General features: G+C 41.9%; 1 long non-coding RNA gene across 1 annotated transcript; it reads left to right on the top strand.

Annotated features, from left to right (window-relative positions):
• The first annotated feature begins 1,620 nt into the window (after positions 1 to 1,620).
• LOC141374169 (uncharacterized) lies at positions 1,621 to 19,696 on the top strand. Its single transcript, XR_012380821.1, has 2 exons — positions 1,621 to 1,690; positions 19,244 to 19,696. It is a non-coding gene; the product is annotated as an uncharacterized lncRNA (long non-coding RNA).
• The last annotated feature ends 892 nt before the right edge of the window (positions 19,697 to 20,588 follow it).

Below are 20,588 nucleotides of genomic sequence, written 5' to 3'. Positions count from 1 at the left end.
GGTTCTCCTTTTTTTCAAAGGAAAATAACACCCAAGGAAAGATGGCATATTGATCATTAAGACCACAGTCTTAATAGTCAGTTAATTCCATGCCTTTACCTTTCTCAGAAAAGCCCAGCATATTCCAAGTTAATAGAAAAGGAAAGATACGCTGTTTGGGCTCACAGCCTGGGATTGTGGATTGCTGAGGGTACAGGGAAAGCCAGCTAGGAAATTAGTAACAGAGAAGAGGTTAGTAAACTATTGCTGATATTAGAGTAGAAATTGTATGTTCATTGACAAAGGCCTTCACACTTTTAGAAAAAGGCCTTTAGGTTTAGCTTAGGCTTATAGCTACATAGTAGCTGTAGTGAAATTCTGTTCTGGAATCCTGGTGGGTGACCACCAGGTACCAGCTCACACAGGTAAGCATATGCAGTGAGCTCATACTGCCTGGACACCACGCTGGATGCTTAGCATTCTACCTTCACAGTGACCCTGACAGGTTCTTAGACCCTCCACACAGATGTTATCAGCGGTGATCACAACCATCTTCAATTTTAGAAAGATACAAAAGCCAATTATTTCTTAAGTACAGATCATTTTATGGACAAAAATAAAATCAGTGTTAGTTTAGGCATCATTGGCATATGGAAAAGTACTGAGTTTTAGGCCAAAAAAACCTGTTTTCAAGTCCTGTGTTTACACTAACAAGCTGTTTACCTCTAAGCTGTGTGTTTTACTTATTTTTTCTTTTTTTAAAAAGGAGTGGATATAAATAGCTTATTTAACTCCCAGAACTTTCCATGAATTAGCTAGTCCAGTTTATTTGGGGTAATGATTCATCACAGGTACGCAGAAGAAGAGGCTAGCAAGGGAGAAGCGGGTTGTTGATCCGCAGAAGAAACCCTTGGCCTCTCTCACAACTTGGCTCAAGGCCCTACACATCTTCTTTATCTCAGACACACCATTATGTTTCCTTATGCAGCTCTGTCAGATTTCTAAAAAACTGCCAAACAAAGGTTAAAAAAACACATTCATTCTTGGTATTCAGATCTCTCAAGTGTGTGTGGCACTTATATATAAACAATATGAAAATGACCGTATCTCCAGATTAGCTGGAGGGAACATCAGGTAAACACAAGCAGAACATCTGTAACTAAAAATCAAACCCATTCATTTCGGTAGACTGAATAACTCAATTACACTGCGTCTCTTGATTCCTCACCAAATAAAACATGGACAAAAGCAGAGGAGAGAACCCAAAGAGACGGCAGCAAGATTATCCAGACAGTAGATACTTTCCTAGCACAGGGCACCCAACTGGAAATTTGCCCTATGAAATTTACCAGCACTACAGAGGCTAGCTCCTCCAGTCCTGAGCTTTGAGGTTTAGAGCTCCAGTCTCCTCTGCATCTTCCCTGTGGCTAAATGGAGAAGTAAGTTTTTCTGGAATAGTTGTTCTCCATGGGAGGTCAAGGTGGCCACAGTGACATGAAGTCGCCTCCTTGAGTCTAGACCTTGCAATTCTAAAAGGCAGTTTAGAATGCAAGTATGTCACTAAGCAGCTGCAGTCCCTGTGGGTGTGAGCTTGGGCTGCGCTCATCTGAGGCTTCACAGAGGATCTGCTTCCCAACTCACTCGTGGAGACGCTGGCTCCTATTCTGCTAAGTTCATTATGGACTGACTCTCTTAAAAGAAATCTAGAAAGGTAAGTGATTTCCAGGCTAAGTAAGGAATTTAATTTAACAGAAAAATAGTGCTCCTGCCTTGCCTGCCCGACTACTGTTGAGCATAGCATTATGTCTCTTCTTGATGCGGGAGTGCTCTGAAATGCAGTGTCTCGCCGGAGTTGGCTTTGGGTTCCTCCCATGGTCTTCATGGCTTGAATGATTGCTAAGAAAATCTAATGTCCCACCCAACCAAACTGAAGACAGGGCAACAGAATAGCAAATTTGCTTCAAGTGTTCCAGCTGCTGGGAGAGGAAGGGTTTCAAGAAAATACATAAAAGCACCAAAGGATGAAGCAGGATGAGAAACAATCTTCGCAGGCAGAAATTGCTCACCTGGGTGAACTAGGTGAATGCTTCTGGGAAATTGCCTTTCCAGTGAATTAAACATATAAAGTCCTGCAAGTGTTAACGCGGCTTTGTTTCTGGAGACTCTTCAGAATCCGCACCATTATAATCACCAGGCTTTGAATCTGGAGGGAAAATACACTCTCCAAACAGCTATTTGAATGCGCATGGACTCAGCTTGCTTTTGAGGGAGACTTGGGACAATTTGGCCCACCAAGGTGTAGAGAATATGCAAACTGAGGAATGAGAACTACCAAGAGAAGGAAGACCTCTTGGGGATACTTGGAACTCATTGAACACAACTGCCTCACAATGAAATGAAGCTGTAAAATGCTGGTTTTCCAAAGTTTCTAGATCAAAGACTTAATTGGGAAAAAAAAGCACATGTTCTTAAAAGAATCAATACAAATCTTTACTAGTAACAAAATTAAACAGCTTGTCTTTGAAAGACTACAAACGCTTCTTCAGAAAAAAGAGAGGGTGCTGTTTCTTTATTTGTATCAAGCCTGACATTAAGGTAGAATATCATTGAAAAAAATTGCCGTTAAGAGTGTCGGGGCTCCTGGGTGGCTCAGTCGTTAAGCGTCTGCCTTCGGCTCAGGTCATGATCCCAGGGTCCTGGGATCGAGCCCCGCACCAGGCTCCCTGCTCACCGGGAAGCCTGCTTCTCCCTCTCCCGCTCCCCCTGCTTGTGTTCCCTCTTTCGCTGTGTCTCTAATCTGTCAAATAAATAAATAAAATCCTAAAAAAAAAAAAGTGAGTGTCAAACTGGAAAACAATGATGTTCTTCAATTTCTAATGTCTGTATGGAAGATTTTGAACAGATTCATCAAGAGTTGCAAATTACCATGACTTCTCCTCCACACTCCCTGCTAAGGACACTTCTAGGTATTGAGAGATCAGATTCTTGCACGAACATTCCTCTTCCTTGTTGATTTTTACATGAAATATTTATCCTGTGTATCTATTCCTTAATAACAGCACTTTTAAGTCTTCGACCACCTTGAGGATCTCTATAAAGCCATTTTAGTTCGTAGTTTGGTAAATGTGGTTTGCACCAATAATTTATGTATTATTAATTCTGTGTACGAAAATATAAGGAAAAATAAAACCCCCTGTGACATCACCATTCAAAGATAACCACTGTTAATAATTTAGGGTATTTCCAGTTTCTAGTTCTATCACATATTTGTATATGCTGAGACCATGTGTCTGAACCTTGTTTCATTTTGCATCAAACTTATCATTATACCAGAGGTATCTTCCCATATCATTAATTTTTTCATAAAATATTTAAAATCATATAGTATTTCTTAATATGATTTCAAAATATTTTATTTAACCCTCTTTTTATTGGAAAGTATATAATTATTATCTAAAATAGTGCTGCAATTAAGCTTTTTTGTTGTTGTTGTTGTTGTTTTTTGCATCACTTCCTAAACAAACTTTCCCAGGAGGAAAAGCACAAAACCAAATAATGTGATCTTTCTTCCAGATTTAAAATCCACAGTATCACTTTCTGTTCATCAGCAGTGTGAGAATGTCTCTATTCTCACTCCCAAGCACTTCAAGAGTATGCTTCACTGATTCCTATATCCCCACCCAAGTATTCTAATACTCTCTTTCTCCTTTTCCTCTTCTCTTTGAAATTCATTCTAAGTTCCTCATTATTGCTTTGCATTTCTTTGGTTACTGGTGCAGTTAAACATTTTTTTGGTCAGATTCATTAGTCATTTATAGTCTTTTTATGTAAAATATTTTCTCTAGTTTATTTTTTAAATAGCCTTTATGTGGGTTTGCCTATTGGCAGATGTCAGAACATTTCTAGGACCAATTCCAATAAATGTATACATTCTCTTTTGATATGGTAGAAACTGACAAAAATCCAGAATTGATTACTTCTCTGACAGTGTTGATTCAAAGGTCCACATAGCACCTTGATTCAATGATCGTGTCACATTTTGCAGGATAATTAGTAGCTGTAATTATAAATTCTTGTACCACATCATGAATCTTGTGCCCCTTATTATAAGGACTCTTACCACAACTTATTTTGAAATAATATGTTAAAATCAGAATTAAAATTGTACTTTTTTATTTTCTATCTCAAGACAGTGTCCTAAAACTCAACTTGGCTACGAATGTTGGGAAAATCCTAGCCACAGGTCACGATGTTCCTGTGTGCCAAGATAACTTGGCTGAGAAAGACTGGATAAGACTCATTCATATAGGATGAAACTCTACCTCTGGCACAGAATTGACTGCCAAGAAAATGTTCAGGGAACATGAAAGAAGAAACGATCAATGAAGAAAGACCATTTTCGAGTTTACTAAAATAGAGCTTCTTCCCCAAATAGGGCTCATATATTCAAAATGTAAGCCAGATCATGTCACTCCTCTGCTGGAATCCTGCACTGGCTCTCCACCATTTCACTTGGAGCGGAACTTAGGCCCTACACCCCTTCCCCCAACAAGCCTACCTCTGCCATCTTCTCCGCACTTCATCTCCCCCGTCCCCTTCATTCATTCTACTCCAACAACTCTGGCCTCTGGGCTGTTCCTGGAGTGAGCTAAGCAAACTTGTACCTCAGATTGAGAATTTGCATCACTTGTTCTCTGCCTGAACCTTCTTCCCTAAGACATCCATGGGGCGAAATCTTGCTTACTCTTTCTAACACTTGCTCAAGTGTCACCCTCTGGGTGAGGCCCACCTAATTCCCTATTGAAAATCACAAACCTATACCCTGTCCATTTTTCTGATTCTCCTTACCCTACTCTACTTCTCTCCCCATAATAATTATCACCTAACATCACATGTCATTATTTCTTTGCAATGTTTATTGACAGTCTTCTTGCTAGAATGTTAAGTTCCAATCGGGCAGGATCTTTGTTTTGTTCACCAAGGCGTATCTCAAAGACCTAGAACGGTACCTGGCAAACAGTAGACATTCAAACAATATTTGTGGAACGAATATAAAACACATTGAAAGGGAAATACACATGAAGAGTGTGCCACCGATGGTATTTGACCGGGAATCTAGAAGAAGTATATGGCCTAGTCTTATGTCACCTTTTTGATAATAGAAATGATATTGTTTATTCATTGATTAAATGAACATTTATCAGTTGTAGACTATGTATCAGCACTGTGCTAGACACCAGGGACATGAGATACAATCCCTCTCTTCAATGAAAGCGCAGCCTAGCAGCACATATATATAACAAAACAAACAAATAAATATATAGGAGGACATTCAAGCCAGTCTCACTAGAAGGGGAGGGAGTCAGGAGAGACAGAGAGGCCCAAACTGAGAGCCAAACAGGGAGAGGCCTGAGGAGGGGTGCAGGGAGTGTGTGCAGAAGTCTCTCCAGATGAAGGGCTTAGCATGTCCACAGTGCCCTGTGCCATGATGTTGCTCCTGCTTACCCTAAATTCTATGTTTAGAAATGTGGACTTTCTCCTAGAGCAGTAGGGAGCTATGGAAATTGAAATAGAGCCTAACATGGCCAGTTTGACATCTTAGGAAGATGATTATGTCCTCCGATTCTCCAGGTGTGTTAGGTGTTTAACGAGTACTTACCATAATCAAAATGCCCTTCCTTTGTGCTGTGGGGAAAATTAGAACGAGCGGTCTAGGAAAAAAAATTGTAACTGTATTGATAAACTATGTCTTAAGCATTAGAATAAGAGGTGTTTGGGCGCCCGGGTGGCTCAGCTGGTTAAGCGACTGCCTTCGGCTCAGGTCATGATCCTGGAGTCCCGGGATCGAGTCCCACATCGGGCTTCCTGCTCGGCGGGGAGTCTGCTTCTCCCTCTGACCCTCTTCCCTCTTGTGCTTTCTATCTCTCATTCTCTCTCTCTCTCAAATAAATAAATAAAATCTTTAAAAAAAAAAGAATAAGAGGTGTTTTCCCAGTCGATCACAACGTGTTTTTGTTGGAAAAGATACGAAAATCTCTTAAAATTTAACTATTTCTTTTCGTTTTTCTTCTTGCTGAATCATTAAATTAAAAAAATTAAAGAAATTCAATTTTCTGTAGGTCTTACAATGAAAAGCTAAAAAACATGTTCACAAAGCTGGCTGAGAAGGTAAAGGAAATACAGTTACAACTTACAATGTCAGGAGCCTTCCTTGTGTCTTCAGAAACGTGCAACAGAAGCAAGCTGATATGAATTCTGAAAGCATGTTTGATACAAGTGACTAGAATTTATGAAGAGGCAAGGCTGTGCTCCTTCCAAGCTCCTGGCCTTTTCTGCCTAGGAAGGAGAGCCATCCTGTGTGGGCTGTCATATCCTGCCATGGGCGTAGCCGACTTGGGAGACGCTCCCCACCGGGTTTCCCTCTCCATAGGTCCAATGGCGTCAGGAGCGTGCTGGCCCTGGCCTCAGTGAAAAAGTCTCTGGAGGAGAATATCTTGCTATGCCCTTATGCCACCTTTCTGATGTTGCATGCTATTTAGTCACTTCTGGGGTTTCCCATCAGAGCGTCGGGGTTTACCATGAGATTTGAAAGGCATTTCCACAAGTTTGTGCTGCTCGAGGTTAGATCTTTCTGTTCTTGACTGGATCTATGAGTTCAAAGATTGTCAAATTCAAAGCAGTGCTTTTGATTGTGCAAGAGATAGATTTGTATCGTATACCTACCCCCGAACTTTCTTAGGATCTTTGAAAAAGACTTTATAAATAATTTCATTATTTGAGCACTGTTTTTGTATTTCCGGCATGTTTTCCAATACCATCAAGTAAGTCATTGTCCAATTCTCAGCAGACACCTCCTGGGTGTCCTACAAATTTAACTTAATTCTAACACTGTGTCCCTGGAGATCATGTCAGATCCCACAGACTAAGAGCTTAATCTCCAGTCGTCCCCTACACACACACACACACACACACACACACACACACACACACACACTCCAGATATTGGTGGGTGGGGCTGAAACTTCCAACCCTCTCATCACACAGTCTTTCTGGTGATCAGCCCCTTTTTGAGGCTCTCCAGGAGCCCCCTCCTAAGCTATCTCACATGTGTTCCAAAGATTCTCCTTATGAATAACAAAAGACACTCCTATCTCTCAGGAAATTCCAAGGATTTTAGAAGCTCTGCCAGAAATAGGGGATAAAAATCAAATATATTTTTTATTGTATTCTCATTTTTTAATAGCTCCAGTTTAGAAACTGGACTCTAAAACCAGGCTACCTGGATCCAAATCAGGCACTGCAACTAACTAGATTTGTGACCTCAGGCCAGATACTTACCCTCTCTTGTCTTAGTTTCTTCATCTGTAAAATATAGATAAAAACAATGATGGGGTCCAAAATATACTACCCCAAGATAGGGCACCTTGGCATATTAAATATCTTAAGCTGAAAGAATTTTTTTTTTAAAGAATGGCAGAAGTAGGAAGGTCACTCTGACCTCTCCCTCCTTGTCCTTCTTTGACATAGTTTGTGAAACTCCCATGTAAAGGGTGCCTTCGCTGTACCAAGAGAAAGGAAGATACTGTTATCACCAGAGATAGGGATTTGGGGCCAAGAAATCTGTACAAACAAACCTTGTTAAACCTACTCTTATCTTCCTAGTTACTTCTTCCTCATCTACGACCTCTAGTCCAAACCCCTTGGTCTTAATTCTTTACAAATTTATTGTTTCTTCGCCTAAATTGTATAAAAGCTCTGGTCACTTCTTTGGGTCTTCATTCTCTTGTGAGGGATCCCAGGTACGAGTAAAAAATTAATAAAATATGGATGCTTCCCTCCTGTTAGTCTGTCTTTGTCAGTTAAAGTTTCTGACCCAGCTGGGGACTCTACGACAGTCAAGGGAAACTTTCTCCTGGACAACCTTCCCAGTCCCCCAACCCCTTGCACCATAGCCCTGTAGTTAGTTAATGTATATAAGACCTTGGAACAGGGCCTGTTCCATGTGAGAGCTTTGTCAATATTAGCTGTTATTATCTACCCAGGGCTTTGAAGAAAAGTCTGCATTAAACACTTCCCTGAAATAGGTGAATACCAACTCCAGAATTAATAATCACATTGGACAATTGATCGCGTTCCATTTATTTAGTTATCCTGCCTTATTTGATGGCACATATAACGAACAAGGATCACAACCATGTCTAAATTAACCCTAACAAATCAACAGTTGACAGAAACTTTAAGGCGATCAGTATTGTGTCCATTTTGTTTTGTTTTGTGATTGTTTCTACTAAAGTAGCAGACTTTTCTGTTGCGTTTTGTGTTTGTCTTTTCTCCCGCAGTTACAGTTTTTCAAGTTTAGAAGAAGCATGCTGCACTGAAATAATACAAGCCTAACCACTGTAATGTCTTAACCCACATCGAGGTGTTAGCACTATTAAAAGATACACTGAGGCATTATTAACAATTGTAAGAGTTTATTTGAGTAAAAATCAGTTTGAACCAGGCAGTGCCAAATTGGAAATGGCTGGGAGCACTCCACCAACAGGGGCTAGGGAAAAGAATTTTATAGAGAAGATCTGGAAGCAAAGCAAGGAAATTACTTGATTGGCTATATAGTCAAAGCTATAGCCGTTTGTGATTAGTTAGTTGTTCTTAGGGTTCGATTTCTTAACCTTGAGGGATTTACAGGCTAAGGATTTGGTTTGCTTATGTATGCAAAGCAAAGGCTTTTTACAGGCTACTAAGGCATTAGGGCCACCTCAGTCTAATGGCCTCCTTGTTTAATTAATTTAGCCAAACAAATGTAGCAGTCAATGATGATGACTTAATAGTGGAGCTCGGACCCAGAAACATGCCCCACAGACCAAACGGCCTAAACATGCCTCCCCAAAGGGCCTTGTTTAAAATGCATCAGAATCCTCTGTGCAGTTGACAGTAGCCAGCAGAGGCACCATAATATCCAAACTGAATCCTTTACCCCTATTATGACTTAATTTGAAAGGGTGAATTCTCCTTTATTTAGAAATGGAGATTCAACGTGGTTGGAATTCAGCCTTGAAAAACCAGGAATTGCTGGTCACGTTCAGAAAATCTAAGGAGTAAATCTTTTTATTTGAGCTTCTATCCTTTTAAAGATAATGCAAACATGCTCATGATTGGAAGCATGCATTCTTCTTTGTAGACTTTAATGCTGAAAATAGAAAAGTTTAAATTGATGGCATTTCTACCTAACTTGTACAACAAATTCTTATTGAGGAACGATTATGTCTCAGGCACTGTTCTCGGTCCTGAAAAATAGCAGCGGAAAAAAAGAGTCCACTGCCCTCAGAGACTATACCTTGTGGAGTGCACACGTTGTGGAGGGTGACTAAGGGAAAACAAGGAAGCAAAATACATAATGGGACAAAGAACGCTTTAAATAGAGTGGTCAGGAAAGGCCTGACCAAGAAGGCAACATTTAGCAAAGACCTCAGGAGATGAGGACTTTTCTTCGAGGGGAAGAACATTCCAGGCCAAGGACCCAAGACACACAGAAGCCCCGAGGCAGGGCATGTGTGGTGTGTTTAGGGACGAGCAACAGGAGCAGTGTGGCCAGAGCAAAGTGAATAAGGCTGGCTGGAACACCACCTGAGTGAAGACACATAAAGATGAAGGGAGAGCATATGAGCCATACAGGAGCTTTTGGCCACTCTAAAGAATTTGGCTTTTACGCTGGCTGATGGAAAACTTGGGGAGTTTTGTGCCCAGGAGTGACACGATCTTACTTACCTTTTAAAGATATCGGTCTGGATATTGTGTTGAGGATAGACTAAAGGGGGCAAAGGAGACAAGGTAAGAGACTATTTCCGTAATTCAGGTGAGAGGTAAGGACCTTTGGTTACACCGATACTCGCGGCAGTAGCGAGAAGTGTATGGATTCTGGACATTTTGGGATGGATCACCACAGGATCTGTATGTAGATGGACAGGTTATGATGTGTAAGAGCAAGAGAGAAATCAAAAATGACTCTAAGGTTTTTTTGGTCTAAGCAACTGAGAGGCTGGAGTTGCCATTTGCTGAGATGGGGAGCACATTGGGATAAACAGGTTTGGAGAGATGGAATCAGCCATGCAAAATTAGACACGTTAAGTTCCAGATACTTATGTATTAGCTCTGGAAGCAGCAACGTTGAGTAAGCAGTTTGCTTTCTGATTCTTCTGTGTCCTGAATGTATTCCTTACAGCTAAGTGCTTCCGTAGTTCTGAGACCTATCTGAATTGCCCTTTGATAGAAAACATGCTGATGAATTTCTTTAAGAAGCTGAGAACCTCAACACTGCTTTCAGGGGAAGTAAACTGCTCGCAGTCAGAATATCACTTGTGTGCTTATAAGGGGTAGAGAGCATCCCAAAGTAGAGCTGTCTGGAGCAGTGCGATAGGTCACCAAAGGGCAAACACTGCAGGTTTAAACTGTTAGGTCTCGAAGAGGCAGTGGTTTCTAGAGTCTCCACACTCTTTGGTACCATATCTCAATTCGTTTGATTCTCAAGCACAAGGGAGCACCATGCTTCCTGTGCCAGAGAGGTATTTTTGCACAACACAAGTTTGAAAGGCCTCCGCATGAGTACCCAAATTGTGGTCGACCTCCATCAGGCAGGGCAGTGGCACCAAGAAACGGGAAGTGAGGGGTGAACAAGGAAGCAACATAGGGATCAATTGGGAACAATGGCGACAGGCAGCGGGGGAAATTTCAGGAAATACAAAACTCCAAGTAGGGATTAAAAACCCAATCGCTGTTGCAGGTAAGGTCAGAGGGGAGAGCCAGCCTGGAGCGATAACAGGAAGTGGTGGGGGCTGCGGTGATTAGCAGTATGGGTTTCCTCTGAAAGAGATTGGGGGGTTAGGGGGGGTGCTTCACTGCCCTGCAGGACTGGGAGCACCATGCAGCCAGATTGCGCCTTATTGCCAGAAAAAGCCAGAAATCGAGATGTTTATATGAAATCTCCTGATTTTGAAATGTTGGCATTTAGTTCATATTTTCAAAAAGCACTGTGTAAGCCAAACAAAACGTATCTGCATATCTGTGAGCTGCCCTGGGTCTTTAGAGCACATGGCAACTTCTAGCATTGCCATTTATATACCAATAGTTTTAATTATCGACTAAATCAAGCCACTAAATTCCAACATAGTTACAGCAATTATTTCTCCTACACAGGAGAAACCACCTTTTTAATATGACCTGAAGTTTCTGTTTCAATATGAAGTCCTAGCATTCAAATACAGAAGTGTGAAAACAATGTAATCGTGTTCAATAAGCCCTGCCCTTTTCAGAACTTTTAAAAATGAAAGTTATTGCCTTTTGTTACTATTTTTGCATAAATCTTCTCAAATTAAAGTTATCTACATATGATAAAGTTGCCTAAGTATGATGTTGAATGAGGCAGAGTCATGCTCTGCTGCTTCCAAAATAGGTTGACATTTTACGAGATTCTCCTGGAATTTTTTTTAAGGGTGTTCGGCTCCAGAAATTTTTTTTTTTTCAGCTCCAGAAATTATATAGGCTTATGGGAAAGAACGAGCTCTGGCTGGAACGAACAAGTGGAAGGAGAGATTTCCATTACGATTAAGGCTAGTCTTCATAGTTTCTCTTAGTAAGTCATTTTTCTCCATCATTCTACATAGAAATCTTCATTGAAAAGCAAGAATACTGGATGATTGAATAGATTTAGGGGATGCTTGAACTCTATTCGTTCGGCTCCTGTGATAGCCTCTAAGCTAGGGTAGTCTAGGCAGGCTGCTGGACCCTTGATCAGGTCCTGTGGTTGGAGCAGGGGTCTGGGGAGAGTTCTGTCTTCCTGGGAACTTTCCTAAGAGACTCTTGCCTTACTTATAGTGGTTTCATTTCTACTCATACAAATAGATTTGGGGGACAGGGGAAGGTATTTATTTACGTATGTATGTATGTATTTATTTATTTATCTAAAATAATTGAGAGAAGCAGATATCCCCAGAGTGGGGTAATATCTTAAAACTCTTACCAGCTAACACCTTAGATGGGAGAGTGACTTTTTCCCTCTTGCCCCCCAAAGAGGGGCAGCGAGCTGAGGAAGCAAGACCATAAAGTAATGGCAGAGCTCCAGAAGTCTGGAAGGAGGAAGATCTGGAGGTGTGAGTGTATCAGTAACTTCTGCCTCATGCAAATCCCAGGAGAGCAAGAGTGAAGCTAGCGTCTTCAAATCACTTCTCACATGGTCCCACGAGTGACAAATCAAAGTGTCCTCAGGTTTTTGTTAGGGGATTAAGACAAAATCATCTATGGCTTGAGATGAAAAGAAAAAGTGACTTAGAATTTAGAGAGAAGAGTGACCCTTTTAGTTAACTTCACCCACACTCCCATTTTATAGATAATCCCAAATCCTTTCAGGAAAACTTTTAAGGACAAGGGGAAAGATGTGTGGAATGCCAGGGAGGAAAGAACAAGGCTGGAAGAGCTTGGTTTGAGGGGCAGCTGACAGACCAGCGTAACTTGGTCACTCACCGGAATATTCCTCCGATCCTTCTCTGCAAACTTCAAAGAGATTTGCTGACATAGGGTTGGGAGGGGTAAGCCTGAGGTCGGAAGCTGGTGTCGAAAAATGGGTCCCTTCTCATAAATAAGGAAGTTGTCGGTCTGCTCTGGGCCCTGGTGCAAATGTCAGCTAGCCATGTGTCTGCTCAGTGATTTCTTTGGTACTTTGTAAGACCTTGTCAGATTTCAGGATATTAGTGTTCCCCCGGATTTACTCTTCACAAACAGTCACTTTAGACAACTTTCGTTACCAATTAGCCCCGTGTGAAACTCCTTTTATTAAAAGAAGGGTGGGGAGAGGTGTCGTTCTCTTTTCCGTTGCCTTATCAAGTTAGAGAATATTAAATTCTTTTTAGAGGGTCATCGTATTATTTTATTCTTGTTAAACAGCTGTGGGTTATGGATATTTAGTCATTTAATGAGATTTGGCTGTGCTCACAACACACAACAGCTTTAGATAAAGGAACGCTTTCAGCAAAAGATTATGTTGATTTTTCATTTCTCAAGGAGGAAAATCTCACCAAATACCATGTTACAGACACTTTTGTGTTTGTTTCAAAGATCTGAAATAGGCAGTAATTTCTTGGTGTTGGATAATCTTTCTCTACCAAGTTAGATTATTAGTCAACATTCCCCTTCACAAATATGATGGTACTTGGCTGAATCACATCAAGAACGTGTAATTCTGTACTGGTTCGCATCCTTGAAAGATCATTTCTTTGCATAAATTCCCTGGATCTGGTTTCTTTTTTTTTTCCCCCCAGATGCTGTCTTAATAGCTCAGTAGTTAAAGGAAGCAATTCTGTTCAACAGAGGTAGGCACATTAAGGAAAGGCAACATAAGGGCTGAGCTGGGAAACAGCACCATGGAAACAGTCCAGCAAAAGAGGAAGAGACCCTTGATTTTGCTTGGGTTGAGCATGCTGATGTCGGGACTTCTGTAGAGGAGATTCCTCTTCCTTTCCACTAGCCAGCCATTAAGGGGAATGCAGAAGTACCACTATAGAAGCAGAGGACGCCACTGTTCGGTGGGACGGAACTGTACGGGCATTCTCCATGGCTCAGAGCAATCTGCAGGTCGTTCTGGGCTGGTAAGAGTGCGCTTTGGCATCAGATTTCCCTGAATCCCAATCCATTGACTGCCCATTTCTAACAAGTCTCTTAACCATTCACACCCTCCATTTACTCTTCTTTAAAGTCAGAGAATAACACACCAGCCTCATTGCTTTGGGTGAGGCTTCAAGGACACGGTGCAGGCAACACAGCATAGAGCTTGACAGGTAGCTCAAGGACAAAGCAGCCGAGAAATTCTTTCCTCTTAAGTATGCATTGTAAGAAACGTTTGTCGGGTTCCTCACTCACTGTGGATTAGGCCGAGAGAAAAAGATAATAGAACACTAGCATGAGAGAGGGGAAAGTAGACGACTGGAATGGAACAACTCCAGCACGCGAGAGAACACACAGGGCTCTAGGTGGAAAGAGACCAGAAGCAGTCAGGTCACTTAGTAGGTGAGGCGCGCGTAGCATGAGAACATCGTTGGATGCGAGCGTTCGGGTCCTACTTCCACGTCTTGTTTTCTCCCCTTTAGGTCATGCTTAGCCTCACCTCAAACATTTCAGCGTGTCCCCGTCTTCCTTATAAAACTTTCTATATAGTCTTGGGGTGCCTGGGTGGCACAGTTAGGCGTCTGCCTTCAGCTCATGTCATGGTCCTAGGGTCCTGGGATCGAGCCCCGCATCGGGCTCCCTGATTGGTGGGAAGCTTCTCCCTCTCCCTCTGCTTGCTGTTCCCTCTGTTTGTGTTCTCTCTCTCTTTTTCTTTCTGTCAAATACATAAATAAAATCTTTAAAAAATAATAAAATACAAATAAATAAAAATTTCTGTATAGTGTCTCCGGCTTCTCCTCTCTGACTCTTGCTGTCTCCCCACACCCATTTTCTTCCTCTTCATTCTTCCCAGTACCTGTGCTACAGTTTATTTCTCTTCTGCTGTTCGACAAAAGCGTGCTGTCTAGAGCCTACCCAGCTGCTTTACTTTTTTTTTTGGTCCCTTCCTTGTCCTGAGAAAAATATTTTTCCTCTCTCCAAAAAGCAATCCTCTTTTTACCGACCCATTGACACACTCCTTCTTACTCTTCGTTTTTTTTTTAAAGATTTTATTTATTTATTTGAGAGAGAGAGAATGAGAGACAGAGAGCATGAAAGGGAGGAGAGTCAGAGGGAGAAGCAGACTCCCTGCTGAGCAGGGAGCCCGATGTGGGACTCGATCCCGGGACTCCAGGATCATGACCTGAGCCGAAGGCAGTCGCTTAACCAACTGAGCCACCCAGGCGCCCTCCTTCTTACTCTTCTTTGTATATTGATATTATCTGTCCACTAGTAGTGGAGAGTACTTCTTGGGTCATTTAAAATTTTTGTGCCAGTTGGAGATGCCGATCAAGGGCCATTCACCTGCACGTGTGCTAAATGCCACGCCTTTGCTTACAGCCAATTTTCTGTATTTCAAAACCTTCAGGAGAGAACACTGCTGTGTAAACAGTGGGCTTGTCCGAAACCAGTCTATGAGAAATAACTGACAAGCTATAATAGCTTTCCTTCAGTCAAAGCTATTTTGGAATATAAAAGTGTTAAAAGGGCTAAGTAGCCCTTTTACTCAATTACTCAAATTATTCGATCACCAAAAACAATTTCTCTTACTTTTGCCAAGCTAATTGAAAACAAAAAAAAAAGTGAGTTTGGGGCTTAGATTTTCCAGTGATTGTTTATACTATCTTAATGAGTAAGTGCATTATCAACTCATTTAACCTGAATGAAAGTGTGACTATGAATAAATGTATAATTTAATGAAAAGCAATTCCCCAAGGATCTAGGGTGGTCTAGATGGAATGGCCAGATTGGTGGAGGGCACCCACTTCTACTACCCTAGACTCCTTGACTTTTCCGTCAGCTTGAGGCAAAGGGCAGATTTGCTACAATAGGATAAACACGAAATTATCCTAACTCGTGTCTGGACTTTTTTGAATCCGGTAAAGTGAATTCTTTAAACTGGTTTTTAATAAAGACCAGACTCAAATCGTTCTTGGGAATGTCAAAATAGGAATTTGCCCCCAAAGTCCTAAAGCCATCAAAACTTGACCATTTTTTGGCAAGTGCTTTCAGGGATTATCCATCCCTTTGTCTCTGAAATTAAGGCAATTCTGTAATCATTTGGTTTGGAAAAAAATAGAAGAAACTGTTAGCAGTCAACAAACCTGGCTTTTGACCCTAAGGCCTCCTCCACCCCTACCTGTGGCTCTGGGTGCGCCATTTTGTTCTCCCTGCCTCGCTGTTCCCATCTGAGAAGTATGTTTGCCTTGGGTGGTGGGTTACCGAGAACGACCACAGCTGCATGACCATATAAACATGAAAGACTTCTCTGAAAACTTTATTTTGTGACATGAAATGTTATTGAGGGCTTGTTTTGTAACATGAAATGTTAATGAGATTGAGGCAAAGGTGAAATCTCTATTTGGCCCTGAAAGCAGGAACCACGCGGAGTCTATAGGCAGAATACTTGCCTTGTCATTTCTTAGCCGTGTGACCTTGGGCAAGTTAGTTAACCATTTTGTGCCTCAGTTTCCTCATCTCTAAAATGGAACTAATAATAGTACCTACCACGCAGATTGGTGTGAAAGTTATATCAGTTCACACAGGTAAAGTTCTTGGCATACTACTTGGTCATAAAAGTGTCTTATATAACTATTAGCTATTATCTTGAGGGTACTCAGGCAGCTAGGGCATTACCAAAGGCACTATTACTCTTCGGGTAGGTCCCTAGCCTTAGACCCTGTGCTGCATTCTTTCCATCTAACTGAGGTCTTAGAAGCCCTCAGAACTGGAGTCAGTTCTGCATCTTTGGGTTTCTCTGATGATCAGGACTATTCTGAACCAGACTCTTCTGAACTTGCCCCGTAGCAGACCTCTATCCAAGGAGGGCCAAGAGTTGTATCCCCAGACTTGGCCTAGGGAGGCCTGGAGCCAGAGGGTCCAAAGATGCAGGAGTGGCCCATACCTGCCTGATGTAGGGCTGACCTCAATGCCCAAGGCTGCCTTGTGAACTGGGGCATGGATCATTCTAGATCCTGTTGGTGTGTCTCCTCTCCATCTCTTTATAATACCTCCAAGATAATGAAGGGAAGAGGGGGGGTGTCTTCCGATTTTTGTATTTTCTTTGAATGACATGTACCCCTTAGTCTGAGTTTAAACAGCCAACATCAGTCAGAAGTCAGTGCATCAATCCTCACGATAGATGAGACACTGGCCAATACAACTGGGCTCTGGAACACACTGTTTGTTCCTCATTTATGAGAACTCATCCTCCCTGCGTGATTGATAAATCCTGTCTATGGGCCACTGGGAAGAGGTGTGATAGGGGAATCTTTCTGGAGTCCATGTTTCCCTGTCTTGTTATCTCATAATTATGTCTCACTTTAGCTGATCATTTTAATAAGCTTTATTGCAAAATGCCTTGATAAGCAGCTTTAGGAATTCTGTATGCTTCTGAGACCCAAAGGTAGAAAGGAAAACGTCTGGTGCTTCCATTACTCCTGGCCTCTCCTTACTTCAAAGGCCCCTCTCTTGGGCTCTAGAGAAAGCATCCAAATAATCAGTATCTGCCCTGCCTCCCTGTGCCACCACCCTCAGCTACTTCTGGAAGCCACTTCCAAACTGGTCTTTTCTGTCTCTACTCCCTCCCTACTCATCTTTTTAACACACGGGCAGCCAAATTGATCACATTCCTTGCTAAGCACTTTCCTCAGGTCAACTCACGGCTCAGAAATCTCTAGTGGCCTTCGTTTCTATCCACACCAAGTGGAAACTCCTCTCTCTGGCTTTCACTGCAATCAATGACCCAGATGCACCCCACTCCATTCCTCACCATGCCGCTCCTTGGTCCTCCTCAGCCCCCCTCTCGATTCCAGGGACTGCTGCTCTTCTGCAGAGCTCATTCCCACTTCTCTGCCTTCGCTTGCACAGTGCCCTTGGCCTGGAGAGCTTTTTCTTCTGCTTAAGAGAAGTCTGCTTATTTTTTGAGGCCCAGATCAAATTCTGCCTTCACCAGGAATCCTACTCTCTGATTCCTCCAACAAGCACAGATTCTCCTGGCCCGCTAGAGTTATATGGCATTTAGATTCCATAACCTATACTAGATGGGACTTAGATATATTGCCCTCTGTATCAGCAAGGAACTGGCAGAAAGAAAACGTGGTACAAAGAGTTCAATTAAAGGACTGTGTACATGAGTATGCGTAGGGCAAAGGGAAGTCAGCAAGGGAAAATCAAGCCGCTAGAGCTAGCCCCAGCAAGAAACCCTGACCGCCTCTGGGCTTAGAGGGGTGAGGGGACCGAACAGTGTCCAGAACTCCAAGGGAGTAGCTCTAGCTGTAGGAAAGGGCTGCCTGACATGAGCTGAGGGCTTTAGTCAAAGGTCCTAGCCAACCTGTGGAGAGCCAGGGAGATAAGCAGCCGGACTTCATTCTCCTCAAGCCCTCGGGGCTCTTGCCAGGACCTTCCACTGGTTAAACCCAGCTAGAAGCTTATGGTCAAGGGAGCCCATGCATGCCTCCTATACAGCCTCCTACGGCAGAGAGTGGGGTGGAAACGTGGGTCTGGGGGAGAAACAGGAAAATATAAAGCACATGCTCTTCACCGTGTGGCTGAAGTGTTTCCTAGAATAGGAGTTTTCTCCCAAGCTAGACTGAAAGTTCCTTGAAAATAGTGTGTGTTTGGTTTTTACCTTCCACAGTGCCTAGTAGGGTGTGAATTAGAACAGGTATGAAACTTCATACACATTGAAGATGGTAAAATAAGTAAGTAAAGAACGAAATAGTGACTTCCCACTCTAAGTTCGGTATCTTTTCGAGCACGGACGACTTGGTTTTCCAAGTCAATCAAAGTAAAACCCAAATTCCTTCCCGAGACCTGGATCCTAGCTATCTCTTTACCTTTGGCCCACTTCCTGCCCTCTTACTGCGCTTCCGATATGTCTCCACTTCAGGGCCTTTGCATCTGCCAGGCCCTCCGCCTGAAGATTTCTACCTGCTAAAAGGCCGCGACCTTCTTAGGGAGGCCTTCATTGAGGACCCTAAGTAAAAGAGTACTATCTCCTATGTCTCCCATCTCTCTCTGCTCTCTTACCTCCCTTCATTTTCCATATAGTGCTCATTGCCACCTGACTCGTAGTGTATGTATTGTTCACTACTTGTCGTTTCCTTGCACTAGAATACAAGATCTACGGAGCAAGGACTTTATCTGCTTGGTTCCAAATACTGAGAGCCAATGCCTGACACATGGCAGGAACTCGATCGTTGACTTCATATACATGTATATATATGTATAATGGATTTTAAATATGTATACATAGCATATAACGGGTTTTATATATATAATAGGTTATATAGAGTGATATATAGAGGTCGATATTGAATATATATATTTATTATATACAGTTTACCCTTGAACAATGAGAGGATTAGGGGCAAACAGCCCTGTGCAGTTGAAAATCCACATATAACTTTGGCTGCTCACCCAGTACCCTAACTTTATGAGGGTGACAGTACCACCCCTTTCCCTGCTACCCCAAGCATCCCCTGTTTTGAATTGCTGACCTGTCTCCCAGAATACACTATGCCTTCTTACACCTGGGTACCTCTGCACACCCTATTTCTCTTCTGCCTAGAATATCCTGGCCTGGCTTGTCTGACTGGAAAACTCCCAGGCATCTTGAAAACCTTCACCGAAGCTCAGCCTCTTTGATGCCAGTCACCACTCAGGCAGAGCTCATCATTCCTTCTGCGCGCCCACATTGGATCTCCCACTGGCCTCAGTTTTGGCCCCATTACATCATTCAATGTCTGGTCTCCTCTCCTGGACTGTGAGCTTCTTAATAACGATGCCCAGAGCCAGAGATTGTTTACTTAACTGTGTAGCCCCAGTACTAATAGTGTCAAAAATATGTTAACTGCTTACTGTGTATTGCTTAATTGGATAAAAGAATGAGGTCCTAGTAGATTTGCAGATTGAAGCCTAGCCCACCACGTCTGATGATTCATCATATCCTGTAGGCCTTGCACATACTAAATTCTTTGTAAATGTTTCTGGGATAAAAGGATTAAAGGAGTCAATGTGTTTTGAAACCAGCAATTTTCTTGTTCATTTCCAATTTCTCTATGATCACTACTTTTCCCAGTGAAAACTCGACTTCCTTCCACAAGGCTCCATTCTGAGTTCCCCAAAGTGTCCTTCTCTCTAATCCGGCCACATCCTGCCTGCCTATTTGTTATTTGAGTCTGGATTTTATAAACATACAAAACAGATGGAGTTTTTCCAATAGGCAAGAATCAAAGAGCAGACACTTACTAACAGACTGGAGCTCCCTGATCAGGTTACTATTAGCAACAATACAACTCTGGTCAGGTCGTGACTTGTGAAGACTAAAACATGATAATATTTGGGAAAGAGTTTTATAAAGAGGTAACTATCCAGTATAATTAATAATAATGATGCATTAAATTAATAATGATTGAGGGTAGTAACTCCTAGCATTTACCCAGTTCATTCTCCTTGAAAGCTCAAGGAGTGCATTTGTACATGTATTTGACCTTAATTCAGGCTGAAGTCATCAATATGAGAGGAATCCAAGAAATTGTAAATGCTAATTTTGAGCTAAGTAAGAATATAATTTTGAAAGGCATGCCATTTATAAATAAAATAGCCAAAGATTAGACCAATAGTAAATTTTCCTTAAGACAAAACAACAAAAAAATATAAAACTGAAATTATACTTGCCATGTCATAAATCCATACTAGGAAAAGTTCCCCAAACATGTATCGTTTTCTTTCTTTGATTAAAGTTATTGATTTTTTGTGTCCTTTTATTAAAAAAAAAAAAAGCCAGTGCTCCTTTTCCTCCGGTTTAATGTGTAGATTAATATTACTAACTTGGATTTTACAAACCATGACTTCCAGTAGTTAGCATTTCCCTTATTCATGAAAAAGCAGTGCCATATTTAGTTTCCACTGAA

The sequence above is a fragment of the Callorhinus ursinus genome, unplaced genomic scaffold (assembly GCF_003265705.2).
Source record: "Callorhinus ursinus isolate GAN/ISIS: 27379988/994484 unplaced genomic scaffold, GSC_fseal_2.0 scaffold14, whole genome shotgun sequence".
NCBI classification, from domain to species: domain Eukaryota; kingdom Metazoa; phylum Chordata; class Mammalia; order Carnivora; family Otariidae; genus Callorhinus; species Callorhinus ursinus.
Note: the sequence above shows the minus strand (reverse complement) of the source record. Positions and strands in the feature narration are given on the sequence as shown.